A 14,439-nucleotide genomic window follows, 5' to 3' on the forward strand; every position below is an offset into this window, starting at 1 on the left:
AAGACGCACGCTTTGTGTAAACACAAAGATCTCCCGTATAACCTTTACAGACTTTTGGGGCAAGTGCTAATAGCGAGCAGCGCCTCTGAAGGCCAGCACAGTACACAAGGGGGTGGGTGGCCTGCCTCATGCCTGACCGCCTTTGTCTCCCCAGTGGCGATGTTTACACACTACACCAGATACTCACTTGAGACTGAGTCAACCTAGGGGAGGCCCAGTTCACATGATGTTCGTCACTGGTGTTGGCCGTTAGCGGGAATTGAACTTGGGTCGCCGGGTTCGTAGCGCAGCGTAGCTCTAACCGCTCGCCAACACCCACCACGATCACACTCTGTGCACCAATTACAATTCTCAATCAGTGTAAACTACGACTACAAACTGCGAACACGGTTTAATGTAAAATGCATGGCACAAAAGTCCACAAAAAAGACACGTGTAAATCCTGTACAGTGTATAACATCAAAGCATTGCTTTGTAACTAGGTAAAGGCGCAGACCTGCAATTGCTCGCTTGCGTCACTGCTTGTGGAAGTGCATCACCGAGTAGGCGCTCTCTCGAGTCCGCTCTGGGGGGTATTTGGCCTACTCTTCCATGCTGGCCAGGCATCTTGGAAGAGGCAGAAGCATCCACACGTGACCCCACCACACGCGCCCTGCTGTGGTGACCTCCCCATGGATTCTGCTCCTGCTGCTGCTGCGTGGGCAGCGGAGTCTCTCAACCGCTGCGCCGGCAGGTGGAGTCCAGCCGTTGGGCCGTGGATTGCGAGTCCAGTGACGCTGCTCAACGTTGCTCCACCACGCCGTAGGCCCCCCGAGACACGGCTGAGCCACAGCACGTCTATGTTTGTTGTCCTATATATGGGCAGGTCTCTGATTGGCGATGTCGTCGGGCGTCCCATATTATTGTACTGTACTATCACTGCGTCCAGAGGCCATGCTAAACACGGCCCCTCAACGGAAGCTGGCTCATTGCAGAGAAATGCAGGTTTTTTAAAACTGTTTTAAAGCTGTCTCAAAGCAGAAACATTCCACAGCCACGTTTGCAAATACCTGTGGAGATAACGCAGAGGTTTGAAGCAACAATCCCTCATTGCACAGTAAGGTGACAACTTCGACGCTAGGTTGGTGAACCCCTTTCCACGTCACACCTCTCTGTTGTGCAAAGAGCACAGCTGACGATAGCTTCACGCTGCATTACACGAACTATGAACTCAACTAAATATTTAACATTTTAGCAGGTAAAGCCCACTGAGCTATGCAGCTCATACCTGGCCATACTTGACAGCTCCACGAAGTGGCTTATCGTTCGTGTGGAAATTCACAGCAGCCAAATACTCGAAACGCGTGATGTTGATTCTAAATATGGAGGGAAAACGGACGGACCCGGACCAAAAAAAATCCACGCGACCACGGGGAGAGAGACCAACTCCACAGACACAACAGGCGCTAGGGTCGGGATCGAACCCACGACCTCTGTAGACCAGGCGAGGTAGTTAAGGAGCCGTCCATAAATGACGTCACGCACCTAGGGAGGGGAGGAGGTGATACATTTGTGATGTGTGACGAGGGGGGGGGGGGTTGAGAAATGTGACGTCACATCAAAATGTGCAACTTTAAATAAATATAGACAACACGTTCTACTTAATTTGACTTTTTAATAAATGTTTTCTCCCACAACATCAGAGTGCATCGCCACATTAAATACGCACTACAATGACAATAGTTTAAGCGATTTGAAGCATGTTTTATTTTGGGGGAGGGGGGGGCAAAGCTATGTGACGTCGTATTTGAGGGGGGGGGTCTGACTTTTGTGACGCCGTGTGACGAGGGTGGGAGGTCAAAAATCGTCAAAATTCGCGTGACGTCATTTATGGACGGCCCCTAACATCTCCAAACCACCGTGGCGCGCTGTGATACAATAAAAGCGGACTTCAACGGAATCACCGATCTTGCTGGTATTAGCCAACCAAGGGGGCACGTGTCACATCATTACTCGATCCAAGTGGTGCTTGCCAATGAATCGCCAGGATTGTGCGTTGCCTGCCAAATACGAAACTGCATCCATTGATCAATATATTTTTGATTATTATATTGTTGGTATTACAATTATTATGGATTGTTGCGTCCGATTTTAAATGAAAATTAAGACTGTTAGCGCATTTTTTTAATGGTGTGCAGAGTTTAATGGTGTTCTTGCGTCCGATTTCATATAAAACTTGTCTGTTCATGCACTTGTTTAATGTTGTTCAAGATCGCAACGAAATCTATGGACTCTGTTGCGGATCATGGCTTTGCTTATGAGTCGGATAAGAAAGGCATCGGATCGTAACTCTTTTTCTTTTTTTAATTCCCAGAGACAATTCAAAGCTTTGACTTTCCGACGGCACCCGTGGGCCTCTGCCACAGACCTTCACCCAGGTAATTCCTGGTATCCTACTTATACACACACACGTCTCAAAACTGCATGATAGAATGGGGTGGACATGTGAGCATATTATAATAATAAAATATTTACAGCATGGCTTCATGCCCCTTCTGCACAATAGGCAGCAAAGATGTCAATTGAAGAGATGTACAACAACTTGGAAAACTTCTTCTTGGTTCTTTTGGTAAAGTCACGTAGAAGGGAAATAATAAAATAATAAACATTTAACATAATAAAATACACTATGAGACCTCCTTTACCAGTGCCAAAATATAGTGATAGGTTTTTACCCTTTCAACTGGTACAAAAACTGACACCTTTATACAAGGCATCATTCTTAATTTTGGAGCTTTCGTGACTGCAGGAATTATTCTTTGGTTTTTTCGGTAAAGTCACGTATAAAAATAAAATAATAAATTAAATAATAGCATACGACGTTTCGATTGCAACACAAGCAATCATCATCAGGTATAATGAAATAGCGACATAGAATATAACCAGAAAACTATAGACAGACATATAAGCAGACAGATATCACCAAGATACATAGAGAGAGCAACCCAGGTACAGAGAGAGGTGATCGTCTCTGTGGGGTGGCCTTAAATAGACAGAGGGGGGCGGAGGCAGAGAGAGGGAGAGGGGTAGGGAAAACATTTACATGTCAATGAGTACGAAGGGAGGGGAGTAAGGTAAGCAGGCTTAGAGGGAGACAGAACACACTAAATTAAATAACCTAGCAAAGTATCGAAATGTTATGTAAAACGACACAGAGAGTCGGTCAACACACAATTAACGCATTGCCTGGTCGATTACGTATTTCAAAGATTGCTAAGTTAGAATTTAAGTGTGAAAATTCCAAAGAAAGACAAAACATAAAAAAAGAGGAACGGAGACACACAGACAGAGCAGAACCTAATAACGATACAAAACGAGTGTAGACAGAGAAAATTACACTAAATATACAGGCAGAGAGAGAGAACAAGAAACCCAGAGAGAGAGAAAAAGGTAAACTTGGAAGTTCCAAGTTTACCCTTTTCTCTCTCTCTGGGTTTCTTGTTCTCTCTCTCTGCCTGTATATTTAGTGTAATTTTCTCTGTCTACACTCGTTTTGTATCGTTATTAGGTTCTGCTCTGTCTGTGTGTCTCCGTTCCTCTTTTTTATGTTTTGTCTTTCTTTGGAATTTTCACACTTAAATTCTAACTTAGCAATCTTTGAAATACGTAATCGACCAGGCAATGCGTTAATTGTGTGTTGACCGACTCTCTGTGTCGTTTTACATAACATTTCGATACTTTGCTAGGTTATTTAATTTAGTGTGTTCTGTCTCCCTCTATGCCTGCTTACCTTACTCCCCTCCCTTCGTACTCATTGACATGTAAATGTTTTCCCTACCCCCTCCCTCTCTCTGCCTCCGCCCCCCTCTGTCTATTTAAGGCCACCCCACAGAGACGATCACCTCTCTCTGTACCTGGGTTGCTCTCTCTATGTATCTTGGTGATATCTGTCTGCTTATATGTCTGTCTATAGTTTTCTGGTTATATTCTATGTCGCTATTTCATTATACCTGATGATGATTGCTTGTGTTGCAATCGAAACGTCGTATGCTATTATTTAATTTATTATTTTATTTTTATACGTGACTTTACCGAAAAAAACCAAAGAACAAGGCATCATGTTTGCAATAACCACATTGCATTTTGACTGCTTGTGTTGTGGTTATTGCAAACATGATGCCTTGTATAAAGGTGTCAGTTTTTGTACCAGTTGAAAGGGTAAAAACCTATCACTATAATAAAATACAATTCTCACGACGTTTCGGCCACAGCGCAAGCAGCCGTCCTCAGGTGAAGAACAGGGCTGTCGGAAAGACAGCGTCTGAATGAACACCACCAAGTTTGGCAGCGTATATTTAAGCTGGGTTAGAGGAAGGGCGCCGTTACAAAGGAATTTGCATATCAACAGAGTAATTTAGCATATTTATGGGAAATGCAGATATGGGATTAGTGACTACTCCTCTAACCCAGCTTAAATATACACTGCCAAGCTTGGTGGTGTTCATTCAGATGCTGTCTTTCCGACAGACCTGTTCTTCAACTGATGACGGCTGCTTGCGTTGTGGCCGAAACGTCGTGAGAATTGTATTTTATTATGTTTTATTTTTATTATTTTATTATTTCCCTTCTACGTGACTTTACCGAAAGAACCAAGAAGATGACTCCCTGCAGTCACGAAAGCTTTAAATCGGAACTTGGAAAACGTTTTAAATGACGCACACATGCTTGGGTTCGCTGCTGTGTGAACGAGATAGAGAAAATGGAAGTTCTTGGGTGGTGCTACGACGCTTCTGGATATTGTGGGCTGTCGAGAACGCAGCTGGTCATGACTAGAAACATTGGAAAGGGGTGACAGAGGAGGCGAAGCTTTGGGTTGAAAGCTGCGATGATTGCCAAAGACAGCGGTCTATTCAGACAGTGCCTCCACCACTAAGGCTCATAGTGGCATTATAACCTTGGCAGCTGGTGGGCATTGATCTTGTGAACATGCCAAAAACAGACAACGGTAGCAGATATCTGTTGACGTCGCTGTGTCTGTTTAGAAAATTTGTCATCGTTAAAGCATTCCCTGACAAAACCGCCGACACAGTTGCAAAGGCATTAGTGAGCCTGTACCAAAGATTTGGAAAGCCCATTAAAACGTACATTTGCTCGATTGATAATTATAATTAATTAATTAGCATTTAGAGCAGGGGTCGGGAACCTTTTTGACTGGGAGAGCCATAAAAGCCAAATATTTCTAAATATATTTAATTGAGAGCCATATAGTATTTTTAACGTATAATAAATTAAATATGTCTTACTTTTAATGCGACTTCTGGTGCTGCATGGTTTTGCTGATGGCCTTGTAGTCTGGTTCATACGTGGTGAGGTTGAGCTTCATGCAGGCGTTGAGGCTTCCATCAGTTAAACTTGAGCGTAGGTTGGTCTTAATGTTCCTCATATGCGAGAATGACTGCTCACATGCATATGTAGAGCCAAACATGGTCAATACGGCAATACTCACACGCTGCATTGTGTGGTATGTCACAGGAAGCTCGTTCCAAGTTTCAAGAATCAGCTGGTCTTCAGGTTGAAGATTTTTCATTTCTGTCCACTTGTGTTCCCTCGCCAGCTCTGCTCGCTGTCGCGCAAGACTTTCCAACTCTCGATTAAGTGACTTGAACTTACTCATCCACATGTCTGATGCCTTCAGGTCAGCAACTTCCAGCTCAAAGTCTCCAATAGAGACCCCGGGGATGCATGTCAGGTCGACTTTGTCCACTGCACACTCATGTGGATGAGTGATGAACTTGAAAAGACCAGTGCGCGCACGAAATTTTCCAAAACGTACTTTGAATGACTGCAGGAGATTGGACGTAAAGCCAGCTAGCTGCTGGAGATCCAGATGTTGAGTGGAGTCACTTGCTAAGCATGCATCTCTAAATTGTCGCAGTCTTTAAAAGTGCAGAAGACGACCTGTTCCAATGTCCCTGAGAAAGACTTCCAGCTTGCTTTCAAATGCAAACACTGCTTGTTGAAGGGATGAGATTGTATTTCCAATACCTTGCATTTTCACATTGAGCTGGTTCAGATTGTAATAAAAGGGACTCAGACACTTCCTTCTGTCTTCGTGTCTTTTATTGGGTTCTCGTCTTCACCCACACGGCACTCTGTTATAACTCTGTATTTGTAGCCCCCGGCTATTCACTGCTATTATAGCTCCTTCTTCCCTCTGACTCTCTGCTTCATCTACTGTAACCTCCTCCCTGCAGACTCGCTGCTACCTCTATGCAGACTCCCGCTGCTACCCCTATGTGCAGACCCTCTGGCTGCTACCGTATGCAGACCCGCTGCTGACTCTGTATGCAGCCCCGCTGCTGACTCTCTGTGCAGCCCCGCTGCTGACTGCAGCCTCCTCGCTGCTTCGGGTCGGTCACCGCTGGCCAACGGTGCCGATCCTCGCTCCCCCGTGTTCGTGGCGATCTCGCCACCCTCCGCTTCGCCCTTCGTGGCCTCTCTCTGTTCCTGGTTCCCCGTCACTCCCCGTCCTCTTCCGGTTCCCCTCCTTCTATAGCCTAACCCCTCTCCCCCCCACGTGACCTAACTCCTCCCCTCATGACGGCACCTCCGGAGGGCCGTTTACACCCGCATTACATCACCCTCCCCCATAAAGAAAATCCAGCCGACCTCGGCTGAATTGCAACCTGAAAAGCAATGCGGGTGTAAAGGGCCAACACGTAAAAAGACACGAAGCATGCAAGAACAATATAACAATGAACACAACACAACACAATCTAACGAAACGTGAGGGATTTCGAGCGAGTACGGGTAGCCGGGCCGTCCCGGACGGTCGGCAGCCCACCCGCCGAGCGGGAACGTGGAAGGGTTTTAGGGGCGACGGGCGCAAGTTCTTCCGTCGCCATTGGAGGCCCGCCACTGTCCCGCTCGCGTCCAGAGACATCCCGTACTCGCGTCCGCGGAGGGATAGGAAGAGCTGCAGGTCCCGTGGGTTCCGCGGCACCGGTCGGCATCCCACGAGCGGAACGTCCTCCTCCCTGCGCTGTCACGGCCGGCTTGTCTGTGCCGGAGGGTCTTTCTTTGGGGCGTCCGCTGTCGAGGCCTCCTGCTGGGGCGGCCCCGGAACCCGGGCCCAGCAGTCCCTGGCATAGTGGCCCCGACGGCCGCAGCGGAAGCAGTCGACGTCGGGGCGGCGCGCAGCGGGCACCCCGTCCCGACGCGGCCGCGCCGGCGGCGGAGCCCGCGGCCCTGGCCCGCTTCGAGCCGGCCACGGAGTGGAGGCGGCCGACAACTCCTTTGGGCCGGTCGCATCCGGCACGTACACGGCCTTCGTAGGGTCCCACCCTACGGCCCCCCCATCGACGACAGGACCGCCCGTCCACGCCGTCACCTGTTTCCAGCGGCGGAGATTGAACTGGGCGTCCAAACACTTGGCTGCGGTCCTGGACGTGAGTTTTTCGTGACCGCACGCCGGCATAGGAATGCCGAGATCTCGGGACAACTCCAACATCTTCCCCAAGATGAGTGGTTCCAGCAGGTCAGGCTCCGTCTCCGGGTAAGCGGCCATAGCGAGTTCCAACACGGCGCCCCTGTACGCTACAGGTGACTCCTCAGGTGCGCGTTGCCGCTGCACGAATCGGCGATGGGCGTCATCCGGTGGCTCGTACGCGTCCGCCATTTCCTCGAACACCCCTCGCAGAGTTTTCTTCTTCGCAGCTTTTATAGAGCGAAAAAAACGAACGGACTCATCATCAAGAAGAGTCGGGAGCACCTCCAGTGCCTCAGCGTCCGTCCACCTTGCCGTACGTACCGCCGCCAAAAATCTGCAGGCGAACGCACTCCAATCGCCCCCGATGGAGAACTCTTTGACGGTTGTAAGGTGACGACTGCGACTCCTTGGCTTGCTTCCGTCCGTCGCTGACTCTTCCGGCGGTAAGTTCAGCAAGGCGTCGCAACGCTGTGTCGCCAAAATGGCGGACGATCCTCGCGGCGGCCCCAAAATGGCGGCTTCCCGCCTTCCGTGGTGCGCCACGCCCAAGATGGCGTCTTCACGCCGCGTGGCCGATGGCGGCGCCATCGAAGACGACCCGGGCTCCTGCCGATCACCACCATCACCTTCCAACGCCGCCCTTGGCGTGACAAGGTCACACAACTCTGTGATGACGGTTTTTAGGGTTGCCAGTTGCTCCGCCATCCGGGTCCATCTTAAATCTTCGTCCTTCAACGCAGATGGGTCGGACGAAGGGGCCACCTCCTCGACGCCCGGGCCCTCACGGATCTCTCCCTCCGCCGAAGTGAAGCCGACCGCAGGAGGAAGATCGTCGTCGTCCGAAGATGAAGCCGACGCCGGGGATGGAATATTCTTTTTCCTCAGTTGTTTCGCCATGCCGTTTCACTTCTGACTCCAGTGTAATAAAAGGGACTCAGACACTTCCTTCTGTCTTCGTGTCTTTTATTGGGTTCTCGTCTTCACCCACACGGCACTCTGTTATAACTCTGTATTTGTAGCCCCCGGCTATTCACTGCTATTATAGCTCCTTCTTCCCTCTGACTCTCTGCTTCATCTACTGTAACCTCCTCCCTGCAGACTCGCTGCTACCTCTATGCAGACTCCCGCTGCTACCCCTATGTGCAGACCCTCTGGCTGCTACCGTATGCAGACCCGCTGCTGACTCTGTATGCAGCCCCGCTGCTGACTCTCTGTGCAGCCCCGCTGCTGACTGCAGCCTCCTCGCTGCTTCGGGTCGGTCACCGCTGGCCAACGGTGCCGATCCTCGCTCCCCCGTGTTCGTGGCGATCTCGCCACGCTCCGCTTCGCCCTTCGTGGCCTCTCTCTGTTCCTGGTTCCCCGTCACTCCCCGTCCTCTTCCGGTTCCCCTCCTTCTATAGCCTAACCCCTCTCCCCCCCACGTGACCTAACTCCTCCCCTCATGACGGCACCTCCGGAGGGCCGTTTACACCCGCATTACAAGATGGCCAGTTATGTCCACGAGATAGTGAAACTGCAGGAGCCAGTCAGTGTTGTCTAGTTCAGGATGCTTGACGCCTTTCATTTCAAGAAAAGTCCGGATTTCACTCAGGCAAGCTGCAAAACGGCTGAGCACCTTCCCCCTTGACAACCAACGCACGTTGCTGTGTAAAAGCAGACCGGGATAATGATTCCCAACTTCTTCTAACAGAGCTTTAAAATGGCGATCGTTTAAAGCTCGGGCAACAATAAAGTTGACCGACATCACCTCACCAAGCTCCTGGCCACACGTCTGAGCGCAAAACTTAGGATGGCTCTCTTTTCATGTTCACGGAGAAGCGCTACAAATCCTTTGTTCTTCCCCAACATACAGGGTGCACCATCAGTACAGACAGAAATAAGTTTATCCATCGGTAGTTTTTTTTCTTTAGCAAACTCCATGAAAGACATGAATAAATCCTCTCCTCTTGTTGTCCCTTTCATTGGCAAAACAGCCAAGCTTTCCTCACGCAGTGTGTCACCTGCAGCATACCTGGCAATTATACTGAACTGAGATAGATGGCTAACGTCTGTTGTCCTTAATTTGTGTTTCCTCGACTTGATTTGCCATCATGATGCTACGATCGTGAACAGTTCTTGCTGACAGAGGCATGTCTTTTATTCGTTTGATTATCTTGTCTTTATTTGGGAAGTCATCAAACAGTTCATTGGCCACATCCAGCATGAATGTTTTGGCATACTCGCCATCTGTAAATGGCTTTCCATTCCTTACTATTGCCAAAGCACCCGCAAAGCTAGCGGAATTCCCGTCACCTTGCTTGGTCCACACACGTAGTTGCTGCTGACTCGTCTGCACTCTCCGCTGTAGCTCTTCGCATGCCTTTTTCCTGCTGTCCCCCGCTGAATATTTCGATGCAAATGAAGCATGGTGCGTATCGAAGTGCCGCTTTATATTTGACCGTTTCATCGATGCAATTTTATCATTGCATATTAGACATACCGCAGATCCTGCTCTCTCCACAAATGCAAATTCCTCTGTCCACGCAGCCTGGAATGCACGGTAATCATCGTCTTTTTTTCTTTTCGCCATCTTTTCCGTTACAAGGGTTGAAGCGGATAAACTAGTTGGCTATCTGATCAAATGGATTTCTTCACCTTTACAATGACCCGTGACATGCTCACGAGCCATTGGTTCCCGACCCGACCCACGGGTCACGGGTCACGGGACCCGTGACCCGTGAAATTTATCTTCAAAACTAATTTCTGTTTACTTAGAATGACACAGTATTGTTAAGCAATATCACAAGTATTTTAAAATCAGTTCCAAACTGATTTTTTTTTTCAACTCAAAATTGTCTGGGAGCCATATGCCGTCACCGGAAGAGCCATATATGGGTCGCGAGCCATAGGTTCCTGATCGCTGATTTAGAGGATGGCCATTAACGATAGTGATGTGCACCATGGCTAAATACGTGCAAGCTGTTTGAAAATAAATATATAAGTTGGACATGCGTTAAGTCAAAGATACTTTCCACATACAAATGCATGTGCACTAGAAGCTGTCCATGACAACAACTTGACCAAATGCATAAGGTGTAGGTAACTTTTTTGATATCGCGCTGTTGGTCACAGTGGTGGTGGTGGGACAATGATAGAGCAAACGTAAGACAATTTGTATAATCTGTTATCTTTCTCAAAATGTAATTAAAGTGTAGTAGACTCGTGGCAAGTGAGAATTTTGATGTGAAAGTATTGTTGGCACATACTCTTTGGTTCTTTCGGTAAAGTCACGTAGGTATAAAATAAATCAGGACGTTTCGATCGCAACACAAGCGGTCGTCCTCAGGCGGAAAAAATATAATCCAGCAGTGGAACTGCTGAACTAGTGAGAGAGCAGCTACAACAAGGCTATATATGTGGCGATGGGCAAGCAAGCGGGGTCTGAGCAGGAAAGGAATTCCACTCCCGGACGCAAGCACCTCAGTTGTGTTAATGGGGGAGATTATGGAGAGAGGGATTAGGGATGGAGATGAGCATGAATGAGCTTCCGATAAGAGTATCATGCCCGCATATGCGCACAACAGCAGTGTGAATGAGAGATTAGCACCGTGAGAGTGCAATCCAAGGACGTGAACATGAGAGTGCAATCCAAAGAGAGAGACACAGAGAGTCGGAAATAACAGCTGACATAGGCAGTTAAGACTTTACCTGGTTAATAACGTCCTTCCAATGATTGCTCAGTTTGTACCCATCTTCTCGGTTGAAGTTGTGTCTGTGTTTATATATCTGGATGGCTTCATGAACGCATCTCTGAAGGTAGTCGGTAGGTTTGCAGAGTTGGCACCTCTGTGCTTCTGTAACGGGTTCCGGAGACACTTGTAGAGGTAACTTCTTTATTACAATCCAACAGCACTCCAACAGTCCAACAGTCCTGATACTCTGTAACAGCTCCCAGGTACACAGCCTAGGTACACAGCCTAGATACACTACTCTGGCTACGCTCTGGAACTCGGCCTCACAAGGTCGTAGAGTCGGGAGTTCCAGAGTCCCACCACTCGCTCTCACATCATCTCAGGGTCCTCAGATGGCTGGTCTTGGGTCTTGAGCTACAACTGGCCCTGATCGTCCAGGGAGCTCCCCTTTTATGCCTAGTCCCCAACGAGGGGTGGGGCCGTGTGTGCCCCCAGATATTCCACAAAGCACACACAGCCCCCCCCCCTTTGGCGGCGCCAAGGGGCTTAAGCGCCCAGGATCCCAACACCTGGCGCCAAGAGGTTTAAGCGTCTGACCCGCCTGGGAACCCAGCGCCAGGCGCCAAGAGGCTTAAGCGCCTGGCCCGCCCAGGGTCCCAGAGCCCCCAGCAGCCCCTCCCTTCTTATGTCACTACACTTCTGCTTATTTCACGTGAGTTTCCTTTTACAGGCTGGGCTAGCTGGAAGACAAGGGCGGGACTTTTTTTCGCTAAGAGTACGACAGAGAAATGATCAGTTTCTTATTGTTCCTTGTCACGGGTTCAAGTGTTATGACAGTCTTACACCTGCTAACATGACGACGTGACTCCTGCTGGCCTGGGAAGAGAATCACGGGTACAGGCACAGAGGTAACAGCCAATCAGGGAAGGAGGCGTATCTGGGGCAAAGGTCACAGGTGGGGTCAGCCGAGATGCTCCGGGAACCTGTTCAAACGATCCACGAGAGGGCGCGGCCGGAGGCGGGGCTTAGCCACACCTGGGGGGATATAAGAAGGAGCGGACCCGGAGCATGGAGCTCGGTGGGTCCTGGCTGTGTTGCTGTTCACCGATATCTCTCGCCATCGTCAGGCCACGTGGAAGATCTCCTGCGTGGGCTTCATCTCCGTCATTGTCACGCCGCCAGCCAGCGGCGGAGACGAGTGAGGGCGAGGGGACCATGCCGAGTGACCAGCTGTGCATGTGGCCAGTAGAGGTGTTATTGCCTAGAGTTACATTCATTACACAAGCACCCAGCAGCAGCAGCAGAACAGTGGCACAGGCAGCAGCAGCAGCGAGTAGGGCAGTGGAGCCGGCTGTAAATACAGTAAACCTGCAGTTCATGCTCACTTCACTATGTTCGGCTCTTGAAGTGTGGTGAATGGAATGTTAAGATGACAGAGTGTGGTTTTCTCCCTCTGCCTTTTTTTTCCTGATGGCGTGTAGGCAGGCACTCCTGGCTGGGAGCAGCTGCAGCAGCCGGAGGCGACGCATAGAGCGGCGGCGTGTGGGTGTACCAGAGTGAGCGGGAGGAGCTGGGATCCAGCCCAGGCCTGTCTACCCTAAAAAAAACTGCTGACAGCTGAAGCTGTGGCATAGTGCATGAAACATATCCCGTGAGCTGGAGAGAGAGAAACTCGTGGTTTTGGGTGCGGTCCTTTGTGTGGAGCCTTGAACCACCACAGCGTGATCAGACTGGTGTGGGAACAGGTTTTGAGGAGAACACTCTAACCAGGGGTAGGGAATCTCAGACTATTTATCGAGGGATCTCCAACGTGATTGACCCAGAGACTAAATAATAGACTGAGCAGCCCTAGAAAAGGGGTGCCCGAATCGGCAGTGGGGGCTCAAGGCAGAAGCAGCAGCAGTGGTGGTGGTGGCGGTGGTGGTGGCGGCGGCGGCAGCAGGAGTGGCTGGGCGAGCTCCCACCCTCAAGCAGCGGCACGAGTGAGAGGACCAGGGGATCATCACTGTAAGCAGCAGTTGAGGGCTGTCTCCAACCCTACTGAATACATATTTTATAGGGAAACGTTAGGTGACAGTTATTGTTATATACTTCCAGGGGCCGACCTGGGCATTGAACCAGGGCCGGTGGGACGTCTGGGACGAAGCTTGACCATGCCAAGAGCGGCAGGAATGGGGAACCAAGCTGACTGCAGCCTGGCACTGGCCAAGAGTGAAATCGGTTACCATCTGGTGACCGGGGTGGCTGCTTGGCTGCCCACGGACATCTCCCACTGTCTGAAGAGGGGTTAGCAGGCGAGGGGTGGAAACCCCGAAGGAGGAACACGGGGCACTCTGTGAAGCCGAATTGCATTGGGGAAGGAGATGACCCCCCCCCCCTTCCCCTAAAGCTTGTGTGTGAGTCTCGGGAAAGCGGTAGGGACATTAGGTGTGATTGGATGTGTGTGGGTGATCTTGTGTTGATTTGTATTCGTTTGATGTTCGTGGTAGCCTGCTCCCAGGCTATAACTCCTCTGCTTGGGGTGGTCGGTGTCAGCTCAGGTAGAACTAAAAACTGACATCCCTAACAGCCGAGTGGTCTAACACCAGCTCGACGCGATACACCCCAACCGTCAGCCCTCCGTGGTTAGGCAACATGACAAGCTTCTGTGTTGGCCTGCCAGCTGAAGTTCAGTCGAGCAGACATGCTATGCAGACATGGCCTCTGTGGACTTGTGTGTGTCAGGATTGTGTAGGGCCATAGGCGTATGAAGTTCTGACTTTACGCCTTATTATGCACATGTCTTTGTGGTTCTTTAGTGACATTGCGGATGTCACTGTATGGTGCCGGCCCTAGAGGGGCACGGCGTGCGATGTACTCACATCGCGGACATCCCGTATGTAGCAGCATCATGTATGTCACCAAGTAATGCCGGCTCTGGCAAGGCACGGCGTGCGACGCATCGTCATCGCGGACACCCCGTAGGTGGGTGTAGTACCAGACCTAGTGAGGGCTTGGTGAGCACTGCAATAGTGCAGTGGCACCACGTGTGGCGTGCAGTGCTGTCTCCTACCGGAGGGAGTGGGAGAGTGTCAGCCCAGGGACAGGGTTACCCTGGGCCATGGTACTCTGGTTGACCCCGAAGGCACGTGATCGGTAAAGTCTACAGGGCGGGGGGGGGGCCCAGATGGGGGCTCAGGGGCGGTCACGTGTCCGGGGAAAGTTGTCTCAAGAAGAATCGAGAGAGAGCCAGAGCTCTCTCGAAGGTGGGCGGGGCCAAGGGCGGAGCCGGCCCCAGCCCGGGAGCATATAAGCCGGGTC

The sequence above is a fragment of the Lethenteron reissneri genome, chromosome 28 (genome assembly GCF_015708825.2).
Source record: "Lethenteron reissneri isolate LAM-NWPU_2019-01 chromosome 28, ASM1570882v1, whole genome shotgun sequence".
Lineage (NCBI taxonomy): Eukaryota > Metazoa > Chordata > Hyperoartia > Petromyzontiformes > Petromyzontidae > Lethenteron > Lethenteron reissneri.